Raw genomic sequence first — 18,613 nt, 5'->3', positions numbered from 1 at the left:
ATGTTTCTGAATTTTCTCTCTATTTGATTTTCATCCGTGTCTATAACCTCTGGTTATAAATTCCTTTTTAATTTCTTGCCGAATTTGTTTTGTTTTAATTTTTGGATCTCTGAACATCTCTTTTCTTTCTCGGATGCAGTTTAAGAGCAGTAATGTTGTTTTTTGCTCCACGAAAATTCATCTGCAACAAAAGGCATGTTAAATGATTGTGTAAATTAGTATATACAGTTTACATTATGTAAAAGTGATTAAACATTATGAATGTCTTAAGCCTTTCAATTTAGTAACAAAGTTACTAAGACCTTTTCTGTTTGAAATGATCCAAAAAGCCTAAAAAGACTGTTCGATACAAAAAAATAATTTTAAGAGAAAAAAACGTTTAAAAAATGTTTACCCACTTTTGGACCTGGTAACATGCAAATTTGTTAAAAGAGGTCCTTTTTGAGTAAGATTGTGCAAAAAATCCGAATCGGAATATTTTTCCTAGCGGATGCGCAGTAGCTTTCTGGACTAAAGGAAGTCCGATATTTCTAGACTTATATAAACATCACGAGTGCCTCTGGAATAACAAATCAAAAAATTATAAAAAAGGGTATTGAGAGAGAAGGCAATAAAGACCCTTTTATTATAATTAAATATTGCGGAACTTTCGGAATTTTGAAACGAAAAGACTAAATTAAGTGTATGCTTTTTAATTTAATTGAATCATCTACATTGTTCAACTTATTGTATTCTTGAACTTATTGTTGAACATTGAATGAAAAATAATTGAAGCATGTATGCTTTTCAATTTGATTGAACAATGTATTTGATTCAGTTTGAACATTGTTCAAACTGAATTGAATGGTGTATTTCCGCCCTTAAATAATGCTCTATATTGGGTCACTTTCAATCTATGTTACCTATAATATAATTAGTATGGGAGAATCCATAAACTACGTCGCTGAAAAGGGGGAGGGGGGCTTTGCTTATTACGACGGTATACGACAGGGGGAGGGGGCCATAAGTGCACATCCGACGTATTAGAATTTGCACATTTAGAATGAAAAAGAATTGTATATTACTTTTATCGCATACTTTTCATTTCGTTTTTATCACTCACAGCCTTAATAATATTGCTAGAAGTTTTATACAGAATAACAAACAATAAAACATTGTCCTATGTCTTTAAACAAACGTTTCTTTTCAGAACAACGTCTGGAAGCAATAAATATTAAACTGTTCACTTATTTACTGAATACTCTGTGTGAAACAATTCTACAAGAATGAATAGAAATAAAATAAATACTCTATTCTATTTAGTTAGTACATTGTATCTATTTATACTTAATAAAAGAAATGGCATTGAAATCAAAACAAAATAAGTATCAAGATTTATATGATGCAGTTAAGAAAGCATAGGAACTCCGACAAAAGTGTTGTCTTTTGTCCCTATAAAGCTAATTATATTAGTTGTACAGTGAATTGAGAGAGCACGCAGATATTAATGAGCTATATAGTAATAGTGATTTGGATACATTCGTAAATAAACTTTGAGAGCTAACTTTTAAAAATCTAGCAATAACATGGAATTTAAAACAAAAATCACTAAAAAGGGTGTCATGAGTTGCAATTGCGACATCGATATTGGGGGTGGTCAACTGCAAACGACGCTTTACGACGGATGGGGGGGGGGTATTAAAAACTCCAAAATTTTTACGACGTAGTTTATGGATGCTCCCTATAAGTACCTAGTTCGATTCTTAACATACCTTTTTGATTTTCCTTCTCCTGTTCATTTTGTATGTTGGAAGGATTGGCATTGGAGTCATTAACGCTCACCATTTCCTATGAATTGAGGTTATCAGACATGTACTGTAAACAAAAATCAGCGTCTGAAAACGAAAATGATCTTTTACATGTCTGTATTACATAAACAACAAATTTTGTATGAAAGTAGCAACACATTAGTAAGTATATATAATTTACCTGTTTGCAATCGGTAATGCAATTTTTCCCTGCCATACACTGTATAAATAACCCCATTAAAATAGTAAAGAGTATCAGATTCTTGAGACATTATTAACCTATTTGTAGGAATAATTAAACAAAGCACAAGCAGCTAAGATATTTATCAGCGTGATTTTGTTAAAAGATAACCGATAACAGATAACTTAAAATACACGTGTTAGTCACACGGCATACGTCAATCTTGTTCCGATTCGCTAAATAATCGTATTTCAAAACCGATGTTTAAATTGGCGACCGATAAGTCATCGAATGATAACTAATCGACAATTTATGTGGCATTCAGCAGAAAATCACTAATGGATTAGTCAGCGATTGCGTCTGCTGAATGCACCCATTGGTTACTTCTGAAGGGTTTCCAGTTCGATCTGCACATAAAGGCGGGTATACATATGCGTTCTGCTCGGTGTCCGAGCCGCTCGCGCGCAGCATATTTGTTAGATTACTACGTGTTTTCAAGTGGCACACAAACGGCTCGCACACGGCGTAACACGATCTAACTTCTGTCGGCTTTTCAACAAATGCTTTGATGGTTCGCAATACGTATTTGGACGGGTTTGCGAGTGGTTTGTTGGTTTTGGGGCGCCTGAGTTGAATATTTGTTAGTAATGGAGTGGTCGGAAGGAAATATCAAACTTATTGATGTTTACCGTGGAAAATGAAAATGAGATGATGACATTGAATATATTTAAACATGTTAGCTTGCAACCCCCAACTTGCAACCAACATACAACCAACTTACAACCAACTTGCAACCAACTTGCAACTCAACCTGCAACCAATCGGAATGAAACCAAACACTTCTCAATGAGAATAGGAGAAGCTACTCCCGACGTCGGCCGATATCGGATCTGATCTGATCGGAGAAAAACGGATCCAATGTAGGCACCCACATTTAATACTAATTATCTACAATTACTAAATGTTCGTAAGTTTCCTCTGGATCGCGGAAGGTTCGTGAAAATGAAAAATTTTAACGAACATTAACCGCGCCACGAACGCACGGCGCGGATATGTATCTCCGCCTTAACGTACCGGTACAAAAGGTGTGCCGTGTCAACAGATGTTTGGCCAATAAATTACTATTATAAAAGTTATCCATGTAGATGTCATATCCCGAGTCGAGAAATCTTTTCACTATTTCTACTACTACCTTGGTGGAATGTTCTTTCCTCCTATTGCCGGGTCCGAAGCTCCTGTGCGTATTCCGATATTTTGTATAATACCAGAAGGTTCTATTATAATATACAGTTTGATATCGAATTGATGTTTTCTGTTTAAAATTTAGTCTGCCCTTCCATGGTACCATGGATTCATCTATAGATAAGTCTCTCGTTGGATAACATAGGGCAGCCATTTTATTATTAAAAAAATGTATGATTGGTCTAATTTTATACATCCGATCAGCAGGTACATCATTTGGTATTATCGGTAATGTGAGAGAAGTGTAAGTATCGCAAGATTAGCCGAAAACGATCTCTGCTCATGTTGTGGGAAAACATTTCAGGCTAAATAATGGATCCTAGTAATCTTCCAATTTTGAAATAGGTATCGTACCAGTATGGAAAATTAATCCATTAAACACCAAAAATTCTGATGTGAAAAACTGTTCCCATCTAGAAATCCGGGTATTTTCCTGAGCACTAACTTTAGACAAAAATGTTTGTTCGGCATAATAATTTGTTTCATCTACCACCATATTCAAAAACTCATCATCGGATGTCATTCGAAAATAGTCGATTGGTTTAGAGTTTTTTGGAGGATCAACCAAAAGTCTGTTATTTCTGGTAAAAGGAAACCGAAAGCAGCTCATTTCCGAAAGCTCATCTGTCCAAACTGCAGCGGTGTTTTCTCCTTGCTATATCAGCCATACTTTGGTGATATCATCCATAACAGCCATTTCAGTTAATATTTCATAATCTGTACAATAAAATATTCCTTATTTTCTGGCATATATCAAGATACATATTACCGAAATAATCATCTTCGGAAGGTTCAGAGTCTTCGTCGCTAATATGTATGCGGCGTTCATTCCCAAGATAAGCTCGAGGTCCCAGTTTGAGACACTTGATCGGTGGGTGTATCATGTCATCGCAGTTTGTCATTTGAAGTTAATTTCTAACCAATGACACGCTGCGAAGAACACGGGACATTCACCGATCAAGCGTCTGAAACTGTGAGGAGCTTTTCTTGGGAATGAACGTAGTATATGCCATTATCACTAAATGTTTCGTTTAGAATTGTAAATAATTCGTCCTGTGAATTTTACACTGTAGTTTAGGTTTTTTTAATCCTCGAAGGTCAAGGTTGCTGTTCATCCATATTCGCAAACTTCGCAACTCTCAACCATTTGTGCTATCCCTAAAAATACAAACGCTACAGATTGCAATGAATACAGAACAATATCATTAATAAGTCACATTCTCAAATTATTCTTGACAATAATACATGGTTGTATAAATAAATAACTGGAACAAGGAATAGATGATAGTCAGTTTGGGTTCAGAAGCGGACTAGCAACCAGAAAGGCGTTATTTGCTTTTAATGTGTTAGCTCAAAGATGCATGGACATGAATGTGGATGTGCATGTTTGTTACGTTGATTTTGAGAACGCATTTGACAAAGTAAGACATGAAAAATTAGTCTATTACAAATATTCTAAAATTATTTTAGGCCATTGTTCAAGCACCTTTTAATATTTTTTGTTCAAACTTGACACACAGTTTACACATGTTAGGGTACTTTAACTAGTCTTAAAAGATAGTTTCCGCTGTTACCAGAGGCGTGCTGTAGGGGTATATACTTCATTTTCGCCCCTTTTTCCCCTCTCAATTTACGCCACTGCCGTAATAATCATTTTCAGCACGCCGTGCGGAAAAGTGCAACTTTCGGAAACGAAATGCGTGCGTGAAAGTGTCTGTTTTAGCACGGCCGTAGAAAAATAACATTCCAGTACAGTTATTTTTCGTTTCCAGGCAACGGCTAAGTATAAGTAAGGATCGAGCGTTTCTTTCAAAAATGTCTAAATTCCTGACCGATTTTCGGAAAATAATATTTTCTAACTTCGTATTATGTTCTGTCGTTGAAGACATTCTCTTTCTTCAGTGTTTTTCCTTATGGCTTGAAGTTCATTTAGTACTTTTATTGGTTTGATTTGCCTCGGGTTGGAACTTTTTCTAAATCTCTTTATCTCGAAAAAGGACTTCCCATTTTGATTGCGACTGCCACATTATGTGTTATTCAAAGTATTAAAAATTCTTATTCGATGTTCTTACCGATAATCCTTTTTTATGCAATCTTAGGTTTTTCTCAATGATTTGTTGGGGAATTATGACTTTTTATCAGTTATCCTTCCTGTAGCAAGATTTTTTATCAGTGATCGTTCCTGCAGGAGTTTTACCTAGACCGGAAGGTGAAGGTCAGGAAGTCCTTTATCACTGTCAGCAGTGATCTTTAACCCTAAGGATTAAACCGGAAGTTTTCAATGATCTTTAATCCTATGGAGGAAGCCCGGAAGTCTTCAATGATCTTTAATCCTATGGAAGAAGGCCGGAAGCCTTCTCTATATAAATAGAGGGGTTAGGAGCAGAACCAGAGACTTTCGCCGGAAGTCTCTGATCCTGATCCTAACTCCCATCTACTTATATCTGCTACATGCTTGGCCCGTAAATATACGTATCTGTCCATTAAAATGGCCATGGTCTACAACAATTGTATCTGTAGCCAAAAAGTGTATCTGACAAATAAGATACATAGTTGCTCCATTTGTATTAGGCTTTTCGACCATAGGTACAATTGTTTTTAACTTGGAATTTACAAATTTCGGCCATTTCTTTTGCGAACCACTCCATGCAATGTTCACCTCTACAGCTTTTAAAATAGGATAAACTGAGCACATTTAAAATCATAACCTGCACTAAAAAGGTACATGTTTGTGATATTTTGCTGTTTTACTCAAATATAAATTGGAATCCGTAAAATTATGTAATTGGCATTCAAAATCGGCATAAACTATAAACGGAGTTGTTTGTAAGTAAAATTGTGAAAAGCCATATGATCATATTTAAGAACGGTCGTTTTGCATTTATTCATATCCGAACACATTTCTTCATGATCTGTTAGTTTGCTTTCACTGTTAAAACAGTTTAAACAGCGATCACAAATATATTTCTTACATCTGTTCTTGCTCAATTGCGACTTCACTAATTTTCCCAAATTTTTAATCCAACAATAATGAAGACGTATTTCAGACTGAGCTATACTGACACGTATTTCTGGAGGAGCATCGTACTTATTTAATTTTGAGATACATTTATCTTGAACAAAAAGCAGATTCACACGCTTTTCCAGCTTTTTCGGTGTCAGTCTGGCAAGTGTGTAAAATTGTTTGTCCTTAACTACATTTAATTCTAATACAAAAACATTTACTGATCTGCTGTTTAATTTTTGGAGTTTTGAAATATGACTGAATGGTATTGGGCTTTCTAATTTTTCCGTTGCAAGATAGTAGAATAATGTGGATATTGGGATACTTTTTGAGCATCTTTGTTAGCAGGATACAAAGCGATAACTGTTAACCAATAAAAGAATGTTTGATCAAAATTACGAATATTAATACAAGCTAGTTTTTTCTGAATATATTGACAAGTCAATGCGGGATGGCCGTTTCCTATGTCCACTCTATTATTATATTACCTCTAATGAAATTTCCTTAGACAGCGCGACACTTGAATATTTCTCTAGAAAGTTGGACAGCTTTGTATACATTTCATTTTTAACATTTTTACTAAACCAAAGATGTAAATCGGTCGATGTATCTACATATAATAGCATTTTTCGTAATAAAATATTTTAAATCTAAACTTTCGCTATAACTGGATTTTTTAATGAACACCCCGCAAAATGCAGTATTGCGTTTTAAGTATTCTATATGTTTTCATAATAATTTTAATTTTTCTGCTAAAGACAGCATAAGCATCCTCCAAAAATTGGCTCAGGTCTTTATGCGTTAAATTTAATATTACACCGGTTTTAATTCCACTAGCAACACATGAAAGACCATCTTCCAATTTAACTCTATTGCGTAATTTTTTTAACTAAGCCCCATCCCAACATGTTTATTATTGAAATTTAAAATAATTTGCCTAAAATGCTTAAAATGACCTATCTTAGTTTGCAATTTTTTAACTGTTCCAATGGGCAGCCTATTGTTGTTTTTAATTACTTTATTGCATGTTCAAATTTGACTATTTAAACATCTTGTCCAAACTTTACTATTATATTATGTGATTATATAGTATTTTATAGATTATAATAGTATTATATTAGTGAATTTATCAAAAATTATTTTATTATTGTATTTAGCTTAATAGAGAGTATTTCTTGTCGACGAAGTATTGCACATATGGCTTGTAAATTTCTGTCAGAAACACAACTTCAAAACCCAAATCCAGTAGAACTGCTTCCCCAAATTTACCATTCACCACCTTTACAGCGTGAATTGGGTAATCGGTTCCAATTGGTATGTCTTTCAATTTTTTTATTAGATTTCGCTCTGCAACCGAAGAAGCTGAATTTAGTTTTGATAGATCCATCCAAAATAGTAGAAAAATTGCTACAATATTGCTATACACACAACTATTTTTAGTATTTAGACGTAAATAAGACAAACGACAAAATAAAAAAATAGAAAAAGAAATTGTGAAGACCGACAAAACATCGGGGAGAGAGAAATAGAACAAGCAGTACCTACTCCACAATTACTAGAACAGTAAGAAAAAATTTCTAGACATATTGCTATACACACAACTATTTTAATATTTTCCAATAAATAATAATCTGGAGAAAATAATTTCCAGAGACGTAAATAAGACAAACGACAAAATAAAAAAAAATATGAATAGATATTGTCAAACCCGGCAAAACATTGGAAAGAAAAAAAAGTAATCCACAATTATTTACAAGGAGACTGATTTTTAAAGATACATAGATAAAAAGATACACAAGTACATAATAAATACGCAAAAAATATTTAAAAAATAAAATACAAAAATCGCTTACCTTAATTAAATATTTTTCACTGAACTGACTATACTGAACTTACTGATGAAACTGTCAGATTCTGACTGAGCAGTATTATTGCAGTGTTTGATTATTTATAAGTGACATTCCACGTGGTAGGAGCGTGTTAATCGCATGTTCACACGGTTACATTGTCTTATCCATTTCACAGGTAACACACACATGTTAAAGATTTTTTGTTTTTCACTCGTTACAAGATAAAGAATTTCCCGGTAAAAATTATTACTGTGGCTAACTAACAGCCAGTTTCCGAAAGGATGATCATCTCAAACATTATGTAATCGATTGTTAATCGTTGATCAAATACATTTTGAGTTTCAATAACACCAGTTAAACGGGAGTTCAATAACAGTCGATCATATGATTTAACAAACGATTAATAGTTAGTTAACAGCCGATCATAAGTGTTTTGAGTTTCCGAAACGCTGATTAACCAATTTCGCATGTCACACGGCGACCAAAAGTCACATAATTTGAGGTTATTGGTTGATTAAAGGGCTGTTAATGTTTATAAATAGTTGTTTAGAGTTATTAAATAGAGTTTTTTAGTTATTATATAAGTTAAATAGTTATTAAATACAGGGTATTTTAGTGTTTAATTAAAATTATTAGTTATTTAATTATAATTTAATTTTTAAAATTAAATATATTATAGTGTAATTATACAGTGAGCACGTAAAGGTTGGAATAAATTCATTTTTTCATGAATGGGCAATTTTGGAAATAAATCCCGAAACAGGTCAATTTTTATTTTTAAATTACGACTTTTTGGCATATATGTCATACTAGTGACGTCACCCATCTGGGCGTCATGACGTCATCCATGATTTTTTTAAACGAGAATAGGGGCCTTGTGATAGCTCATTTGAAAGGTAATTCAATTCTCTATTCAGTAATATAAACAATAATATAATTATTTATAGAGGCTGTCAAAAAAAAATTTAATTAAATTTATTAACATAAAAAGACGAATGCGTGTAATTTATTTAATTCAAAATACATTTTACTGCTATCAGAATACAGGAAAAAATGTTTATTTGACAAATAGATATTGTTTTTTGCTTAAATTCAATATTAAAGCAGCCACCCACCTGCCTCTTGACACTTTGAACATTTAATTTAATCGAAAAGCAAAGAATATTTTTCAAATAAACATTTCTTTCTGTTTTTTAAGAGCAGTAAAGTCTATTTTGAATTAAATAAAAGACATAAAATATATTCCTCTTTTTATGTCACTAAATTTAATCAAAAAAATTTTTTTAGCAGCCTGTATAAGTAATTATGTTAATGTTTATATTACTGATTAGAAAATTCAATTACCTTTCAAATGAGCCACCATACGACCCCTACTCTAATTAAAAAAAATCATCGATGACGTAATCACGCCCAGATGGGTGACGTCACTAGTATGATAATAATGCCAAAAAGTCGTAATTTAAAAATAAAAATTGACCTCTTTCGGGATTTTTTCTCAAAATCGTCCATTCTCGAGAAAATGAATTTATTTCAACCTTTACATGCTCACTGCATGTTGGGCTGCACAGTGCACACACATGTAGATGGTGCTACAGGGGAGCATTAGTTTAGCTCTACTTCAACATATTGTGTTAGTGTGAAAATCTCAGCATCCGTATGGCTTGCAAATTGTAGAAGCCTCGGAGGTGTAACCAGAGAAGGTTCCCATTGTTTTCATTCTGGTGGGATATGTTATATGCCATTAGAGTGAAAACTTAGTCTTTTGCTAGCAGTTGCCGCTAGGGCATCTATGCCATTTCGTTCGTTGCAATTCGGGACTGCACGCTGGGGTTTGTTTTGGTTGGATCGGGGAGAGCAGCATATGTGCCTCCTGATGAGAGACTAATAAGTTTCGAAACCGGTAGAGGTGCTTGCAGCACTCTCTGATTGGACTGGAATATGGTTCGGCTGTATTTTCGTTTTGCAACGAAATTGAAAATGGTTATTCATTTTTGATTTACATTTACTCTGTGTGGAGTATGAAGGGAACCAGTCTCGTTGGAACTTTACCGCGCTGAGCAGATGTGACGTGAATTGTAAATTGTAGAATTCCCTCATCTTCCTTAGTCTCAGCATCCGTATGGCTTGCAAATTGTAGAAGCCTCGGAGGTGTAACCAGAGAAGGTTCCCATTGTTTTCATTCTGGTGGGATATGTTATATGCCATTAGAGTGAAAACTTAGTCTTTTGCTAGCAGTTGCCGCTAGGGCATCTATGCCATTTCGTTCGTTGCAATTCGGGACTGCACGCTGGGGTTTGTTTTGGTTGGATCGGGGAGAGCAGCATATGTGCCTCCTGATGAGAGACTAATAAGTTTCGAAACCGGTAGAGGTGCTTGCAGCACTCTCTGATTGGACTGGAATATGGTTCGGCTGTATTTTCGTTTTGCAACGAAATTGAAAATGGTTATTCATTTTTGATTTACATTTACTCTGTGTGGAGTATGAAGGGAACCAGTCTCGTTGGAACTTTACCGCGCTGAGCAGATGTGACGTGAATTGTAAATTGTAGAATTCCCTCATCTTCCTTAGTCTCAGCATCCGTATGGCTTGCAAATTGTAGAAGCCTCGGAGGTGTAACCAGAGAAGGTTCCCATTGTTTTCATTCTGGTGGGATATGTTATATGCCATTAGAGTGAAAACTTAGTCTTTTGCTAGCAGTTGCCGCTAGGGCATCTATGCCATTTCGTTCGTTGCAATTCGGGACTGCACGCTGGGGTTTGTTTTGGTTGGATCGGGGAGAGCAGCATATGTGCCTCCTGATGAGAGACTAATAAGTTTCGAAACCGGTAGAGGTGCTTGCAGCACTCTCTGATTGGACTGGAATATGGTTCGGCTGTATTTTCGTTTTGCAACGAAATTGAAAATGGTTATTCATTTTTGATTTACATTTACTCTGTGTGGAGTATGAAGGGAACCAGTCTCGTTGGAACTTTACCGCGCTGAGCAGATGTGACGTGAATTGTAAATTGTAGAATTCCCTCATCTTCCTTAGTCTCAGCATCCGTATGGCTTGCAAATTGTAGAAGCCTCGGAGGTGTAACCAGAGAAGGTTCCCATTGTTTTCATTCTGGTGGGATATGTTATATGCCATTAGAGTGAAAACTTAGTCTTTTGCTAGCAGTTGCCGCTAGGGCATCTATGCCATTTCGTTCGTTGCAATTCGGGACTGCACGCTGGGGTTTGTTTTGGTTGGATCGGGGAGAGCAGCATATGTGCCTCCTGATGAGAGACTAATAAGTTTCGAAACCGGTAGAGGTGCTTGCAGCACTCTCTGATTGGACTGGAATATGGTTCGGCTGTATTTTCGTTTTGCAACGAAATTGAAAATGGTTATTCATTTTTGATTTACATTTACTCTGTGTGGAGTATGAAGGGAACCAGTCTCGTTGGAACTTTACCGCGCTGAGCAGATGTGACGTGAATTGTAAATTGTAGAATTCCCTCATCTTCCTTAGTCTCAGCATCCGTATGGCTTGCAAATTGTAGAAGCCTCGGAGGTGTAACCAGAGAAGGTTCCCATTGTTTTCATTCTGGTGGGATATGTTATATGCCATTAGAGTGAAAACTTAGTCTTTTGCTAGCAGTTGCCGCTAGGGCATCTATGCCATTTCGTTCGTTGCAATTCGGGACTGCACGCTGGGGTTTGTTTTGGTTGGATCGGGGAGAGCAGCATATGTGCCTCCTGATGAGAGACTAATAAGTTTCGAAACCGGTAGAGGTGCTTGCAGCACTCTCTGATTGGACTGGAATATGGTTCGGCTGTATTTTCGTTTTGCAACGAAATTGAAAATGGTTATTCATTTTTGATTTACATTTACTCTGTGTGGAGTATGAAGGGAACCAGTCTCGTTGGAACTTTACCGCGCTGAGCAGATGTGACGTGAATTGTAAATTGTAGAATTCCCTCATCTTCCTTAGTCTCAGCATCCGTATGGCTTGCAAATTGTAGAAGCCTCGGAGGTGTAACCAGAGAAGGTTCCCATTGTTTTCATTCTGGTGGGATATGTTATATGCCATTAGAGTGAAAACTTAGTCTTTTGCTAGCAGTTGCCGCTAGGGCATCTATGCCATTTCGTTCGTTGCAATTCGGGACTGCACGCTGGGGTTTGTTTTGGTTGGATCGGGGAGAGCAGCATATGTGCCTCCTGATGAGAGACTAATAAGTTTCGAAACCGGTAGAGGTGCTTGCAGCACTCTCTGATTGGACTGGAATATGGTTCGGCTGTATTTTCGTTTTGCAACGAAATTGAAAATGGTTATTCATTTTTGATTTACATTTACTCTGTGTGGAGTATGAAGGGAACCAGTCTCGTTGGAACTTTACCGCGCTGAGCAGATGTGACGTGAATTGTAAATTGTAGAATTCCCTCATCTTCCTTAGTCTCAGCATCCGTATGGCTTGCAAATTGTAGAAGCCTCGGAGGTGTAACCAGAGAAGGTTCCCATTGTTTTCATTCTGGTGGGATATGTTATATGCCATTAGAGTGAAAACTTAGTCTTTTGCTAGCAGTTGCCGCTAGGGCATCTATGCCATTTCGTTCGTTGCAATTCGGGACTGCACGCTGGGGTTTGTTTTGGTTGGATCGGGGAGAGCAGCATATGTGCCTCCTGATGAGAGACTAATAAGTTTCGAAACCGGTAGAGGTGCTTGCAGCACTCTCTGATTGGACTGGAATATGGTTCGGCTGTATTTTCGTTTTGCAACGAAATTGAAAATGGTTATTCATTTTTGATTTACATTTACTCTGTGTGGAGTATGAAGGGAACCAGTCTCGTTGGAACTTTACCGCGCTGAGCAGATGTGACGTGAATTGTAAATTGTAGAATTCCCTCATCTTCCTTAGTCTCAGCATCCGTATGGCTTGCAAATTGTAGAAGCCTCGGAGGTGTAACCAGAGAAGGTTCCCATTGTTTTCATTCTGGTGGGATATGTTATATGCCATTAGAGTGAAAACTTAGTCTTTTTAAAAAAATAATGTTTAATTTAAATATTTAATTTAGACTTACTACTTACCTTTTGTTAAATAATTAAATAAAATAAGGACTCACTACATGGCAAGTAAGCAGATGCACCATCTGCAACTGTTGTATAAAGATTAGATTTGGTTGCCAATTAAATCCAACATTGGGATATGCAATATGATATCTGCTTGATATCACATACAATAGATGGCATGAAGAACGTGATAAGGAAGCTGGAGGGAAAGGCAGATGAGGTTGGTCTTAAAATCATCACTAATAAGATAGTAGATATGAGAATAGGAATAAGTGAGCATGGTAAACTATACATCAATCAAGAAGGAATAAAACAGGTTAAAGAATTCTGCTATCTTGATAGTATAATAGTGCAAAAGTTGGAGTCCAGGCAAACATTAAACATAGAATAGGAAAAAGAACAACAGACAACAGGCCTTTGAAATCCTCTCATATCATATCTCAACATAAATTAGCCAAAACACATTTAATAGTATCATCAAATCAATACTACTATATGTGAGGGATACTACGATATGGGAGTGAGACATGAACAATATCAGAAGGAAATGCAAGGAAGAGTTTTTGTAAATAGATTCCCACAAAATATTCTGAAGATGTATTGGCCCAACACCATAACAAATGAAGAATTGTGGAATGCATTAAGACAAAGAAGCAGAGGACGAAGCTAGTAGGTAATAATTCATTCTAACAGGTGGGTAAATAAACTTTGAAAAACACATTTTTGAAGTTATACTTCTTTACCGGCGATAGAGGGTAAATTTTTATATGGTAAAACCTAGCGACCGGGCGCATGCGCATTATAACTTTGTTCTGATTGGATGTTCAAATGACATGTCAAAAATTATTCAATATGGCGGCTGTGGCACAGCTGTAGTTAGATGGTTGTTTGGTTAGATGATGCATTATTTATGGTTGTTGCGTTTTAAAATTTGTGTGAAAAGAAACAACAAACAAAAGTTAGTTAATAGTTATACTGCCTTTTTAAATAGTTTTCATATACCTATATTTTTGGACTTTTGGACTATTTTGGACAAGGAAAACTCATTCTAATTTGGTAAGTAGTTTTTATTATAATCATATTGTAATTATACATTTGGATTAGGTTGAAATACATACATTTATTTTCTCAAGAATGCGGATTTTAGAGAGAAATCCCAAATTAGGTTCGATTTTTATTTTTAAATTATGATTTTTTGGCGTAGATTTATTTATCTAGTAATCTAGTAGGTATGTAATGCTTTGATTTACATACTTAATTTGATTACCAACAAAAGTTCTACAAATCTTCATCTAATATATTGTTTTCTTACTGTTTTGTTATATTTTTATATTTTCTTCCACAAAATTTAAACTACATAATTTAATTTTCAAAACAACTGTCAAACAGTAAAACGTTCAGTTACCGTATTTTTCCACATGATAAATAATGTGAGATTGGACGAGTGAGTCTACGCTTCGATTACGAATCAAAGCGCCACGAAATTCACGGGTTCAATTCCCGATGCAAGTTTTATTTTTTTATTTTTTTATGCATGTTATGATTGTAAGTATATTTGTTATATATTTTTTTTTTCAGAAAATGCGTATTTAAAATTTTTGCCAACAATTATTATCGTTCAGAAATCATTTTTTCTTTGTGGCATTTTTCATTGTGTTTGTGTGCGTTTTATTCTTTTATTTTTTTAAATTTTTGGTATTGTCTTAAAAATCAGATAATATGTAGTAGAAGTATAACTTCTTACGTGCGTACAAAGTACACACACATTCTTGTTTATTAATTTTATTATTTAAACAAATTACAATTTTTATTTAAAATTACTTCATTAGGTACATACCTAACCACTATTACCTAATAATTTATTGAGTTTGAATTTTTTTATTTGAAGCTCTACTTCTAAAATTTCTTTTTTTCTTGTTGAAAGATACTATCTTACTTCTTTTTTCTAGTCTTGCTGTTTCATTTTTTTTTTTTTTGTAAAAGATACATTAGCTCCCTAGATCTTTTACTTTTTTATTTTTTGAACGAGCCTGAGACATCTTGGCTGTCTTCTTGGGCAGGACAGCAGTTGTCGTGGGTGTACTGAGCAGCACAGTGGAAGTAGAGGGTACATTGGACGTCTGCTATGTGTTTTCCAATTGTAGGTAATCTACTTCCACTTGACTCTCTTGTGCAACTATAAAAATAAAAAAATTTCAATTGTTTTAGATGTACCAGATAGTTTTTTCTTTACTTTAGCTATCTTAATAGCTAAGTTAATAATCTACTAGGTCTGGATCCCGCGTATGAAAAAAAAGTTGATTAATAGCAAGCTGAAAATTTGTTAATAGCTTAAGGGTGTCTAGTCGAATAAACTTTGATATGTGTGAACACTGGAACAGGGGTAGTTTTAATTGTGGAACAGGTTAAAAATTTGGAACGGTCATAGCACGAAAACGGCACATTTATTTTGTCCGACAGAACAGACTTAAACTCTTCGAACAGAGATTAAACTCTCATGCAAAAATCAGACTGCTATTTATCACCAAATGGGCGTTTTAATGAGTGGAACATGTAGAATATGTCAAATGACAGGAATTATGACAGGTAATAAATAGCAGTCTGATTTTTTCATGAGAGTTTAATCTCTGTTCGGAGAGTTTAAGTCTGTTCTGTCGGACAAAATAAATGTGCCGTTTTCGTGCTGTAACCGTTCCAAATTTTTAACCTGTTCCACAATTAAAACTACCCCTGTTTCAGTGTTCCCATATATCAAAGTTTATTCGACTAGACACCCTTAAGCTATTAACAAATTTTCAGCTTGCTTTTAATCAACTTTTTTTTCATACGCGTGATCCAGACCTATACCTTAATTTAGAATTGGAATAATTATAATAGTTAATTCGTATTAATAATATTTATAGATATTAATTCTCATATTTTAAGTTTGCGTAAATTTGGTTTACAGAAGATCTTTTTTTTTTTTGTTTAATGATGTCTATAGATAGGCACAAGGTCTGGCTATGGGTAACCGCTTATCACCCTTGTTATCAGATTTATTATTGATCAACATAGAAATAATATCTTTAACAATCAAACTTTAAACAATAATACCTTTCAAAAAATCTTAAATTGGCTTTGAACTGTAGGATACAATATCCATTTTAGATGGAAATCTTTCAGATGCCAAAAACATTCTAGATTCACTCAAAAACTTACATCCGGATGTACGTACTTTGGAAACAATGGATAAACTTAAGTTAATCTTTAGAAAAGTGACTAGACCGACTATACCATACCTCCCTCTTCTAATCATCCTTTTTAACAGAAGGTGGCTTCTTTCTATTGCTACATCCATAGAATACATAAACCTAGCATTATCAGATAATAGTTTTAAATAGTTAAACTAATGGTCACTCTACTACATTTGTGGATAACGTGCTGAACAAAAAGATGTTCTAATTCAGAAGTTTTGTACAGATCAAGACCATATGCAGGTTATTGTTCAGATAATATTGGAAATATTGATCAGGCATTACATATATAAATAAATTTTAGAATTAGTTACCTTTACTTAAATAAATTAATAAAATAAGGACTCACCAGATCTGAAGAAACCAGATGCACTGTCACAACTGTTGGGTAAAGGTTGGATTTGATTGCCAATCAAACTCAACATTTGTGCCCCTACATCTGTGAGATGAGGCCTAAATGTGCCACCACCTGTTGCAAGTATGTCTTTCTGAAAACAATTCATTAGTTCATTACTGATTAAGAAATGAATGGGTTAAAATCAAAGTGGTGTAAGTCATATTCTTGAAATTATGTAAGCCCTATTTTATAATCTTGATATTATATACATAGACCTCTTCAGAGAAAAAGTGGTGTGTAAGTTTTTACTGTAAATACTTACACCACTTTTCCTGATGAAAAAATGTCTATTTATCAAAGTTATAAAGCAAGACTTCCATCATTTCACAAATAATATGACTTACACCTCTTTGGCGTTAATACCCTCAAATACTAAACTTCTATTGTCTCAACACTAGGTTAGTTCCCATCATGCAATTAGTTTCATTGGATTATATTTTTATAAAAATATACCACTCAGAAATAGTGTAATTCGACTGACCTGGTGTTAAGAGCTTTAAATTTAAATATACCTGGTCTCTCTTCAACTGGTCCAAAACCTTCTGCTCATTATATTTTTGAATCTGCAATGTAATTAATCCATATAGCTCTAAATCAACCGAAAGTTTTATACACTTACATTTTCCTCTGCTACTTTTTGGCGAGTGACCCTTTTTAAGTTTATATATGCAGTGTTCAGCTGCTTGGGAGCTCTGGGAAATTCAGCGCTATTTTTTCCCAGGTTTCATTGTTTTGGTTGGTGGACATATCATTGGTACATTATTATTTGTTTTCCATTATAATATGCTTGTATCTGAAAACAAAAATACAATTAGAAATTTGTTCTATAAGACAATTTCGTACTTACTTTCCAATTATTTCCAACAGCAAACATTTCTCTCTCTCAGTATAATTTTTGCGTGGAGGATTTCCGTTGGTATTGCTCATTTTTAATATATTTTTTAATTTTATAAATTTTGTAGTTATTTACTATGGATTGAAATTTTTTGGTTATAAAATGGAATTTTGAAGGATGACAGCCGATTGTGACAGTATCGATACCAAATCAATCGTATGTCAGATAATCGATTTTCTACGATCATATAATTTTAAGATGATCGACGTTTGAGAAACCGGTCACTGGTTAACAGTTGATCAAATCTAACAGCTCGATTAGATGATCGAAGATTTGAATAACGTTTCGGAAACCGGCTGTAAAACTGTTAACAGTGTATAAACTTACAGGTGTTATCATTTAATTTGATTATTTTTACAAAAATATACGTCTGCAATGTCTATCAGTTGATTACAGTTGACCAAATAGGTTAATTTAACATCATACTTGTCTCTGTCAATAAATATGGAATAAATTTTCATTAAGATAAACCCTTCTAAAAATAATGAAAGTAAATTTTAACTGTTAACTTACTTCTTTATCGTAGAATACCAAGCCATAATTAAAAGTTAAATGTGTGTGTGTTTATGGGTTGTGTAAGGATATAATATGAGAAAGATGTAGACGTACCTATGTCAGAAATGTTATAGTCTCCTGTCCGTTACAATTAGGTTGAACGCAAGGACGTAATCCTTGTATTGTAATGTCCTATTCGGTCTCATTAATAGTATTATTTAATTGAACCTCTAGTTTAGCTTGAATTAGAGGAAATGTTTTGGTCTTTAAGGACAGCCTATGTCGCGTTGAGATACTTCTTTAAATGATACGTAATTCTGAAATAAGTTTTTGCACAAAAAACCAATTATTACCTCATATTTGATGTGATTTGTTAGAAAATATTTCTTTTAGTATCATTGTACGAAGTGTTTACGATGATCTTTTATACATTGACAAACTATATCATTTATTAACGTAACAAATTTAAAATCAGTTTCATTATGTACAACAT

This window comes from Diabrotica virgifera, chromosome 9 (genome assembly GCF_917563875.1).
Source record: "Diabrotica virgifera virgifera chromosome 9, PGI_DIABVI_V3a".
Lineage (NCBI taxonomy): Eukaryota > Metazoa > Arthropoda > Insecta > Coleoptera > Chrysomelidae > Diabrotica > Diabrotica virgifera.
Note: the sequence above shows the minus strand (reverse complement) of the source record.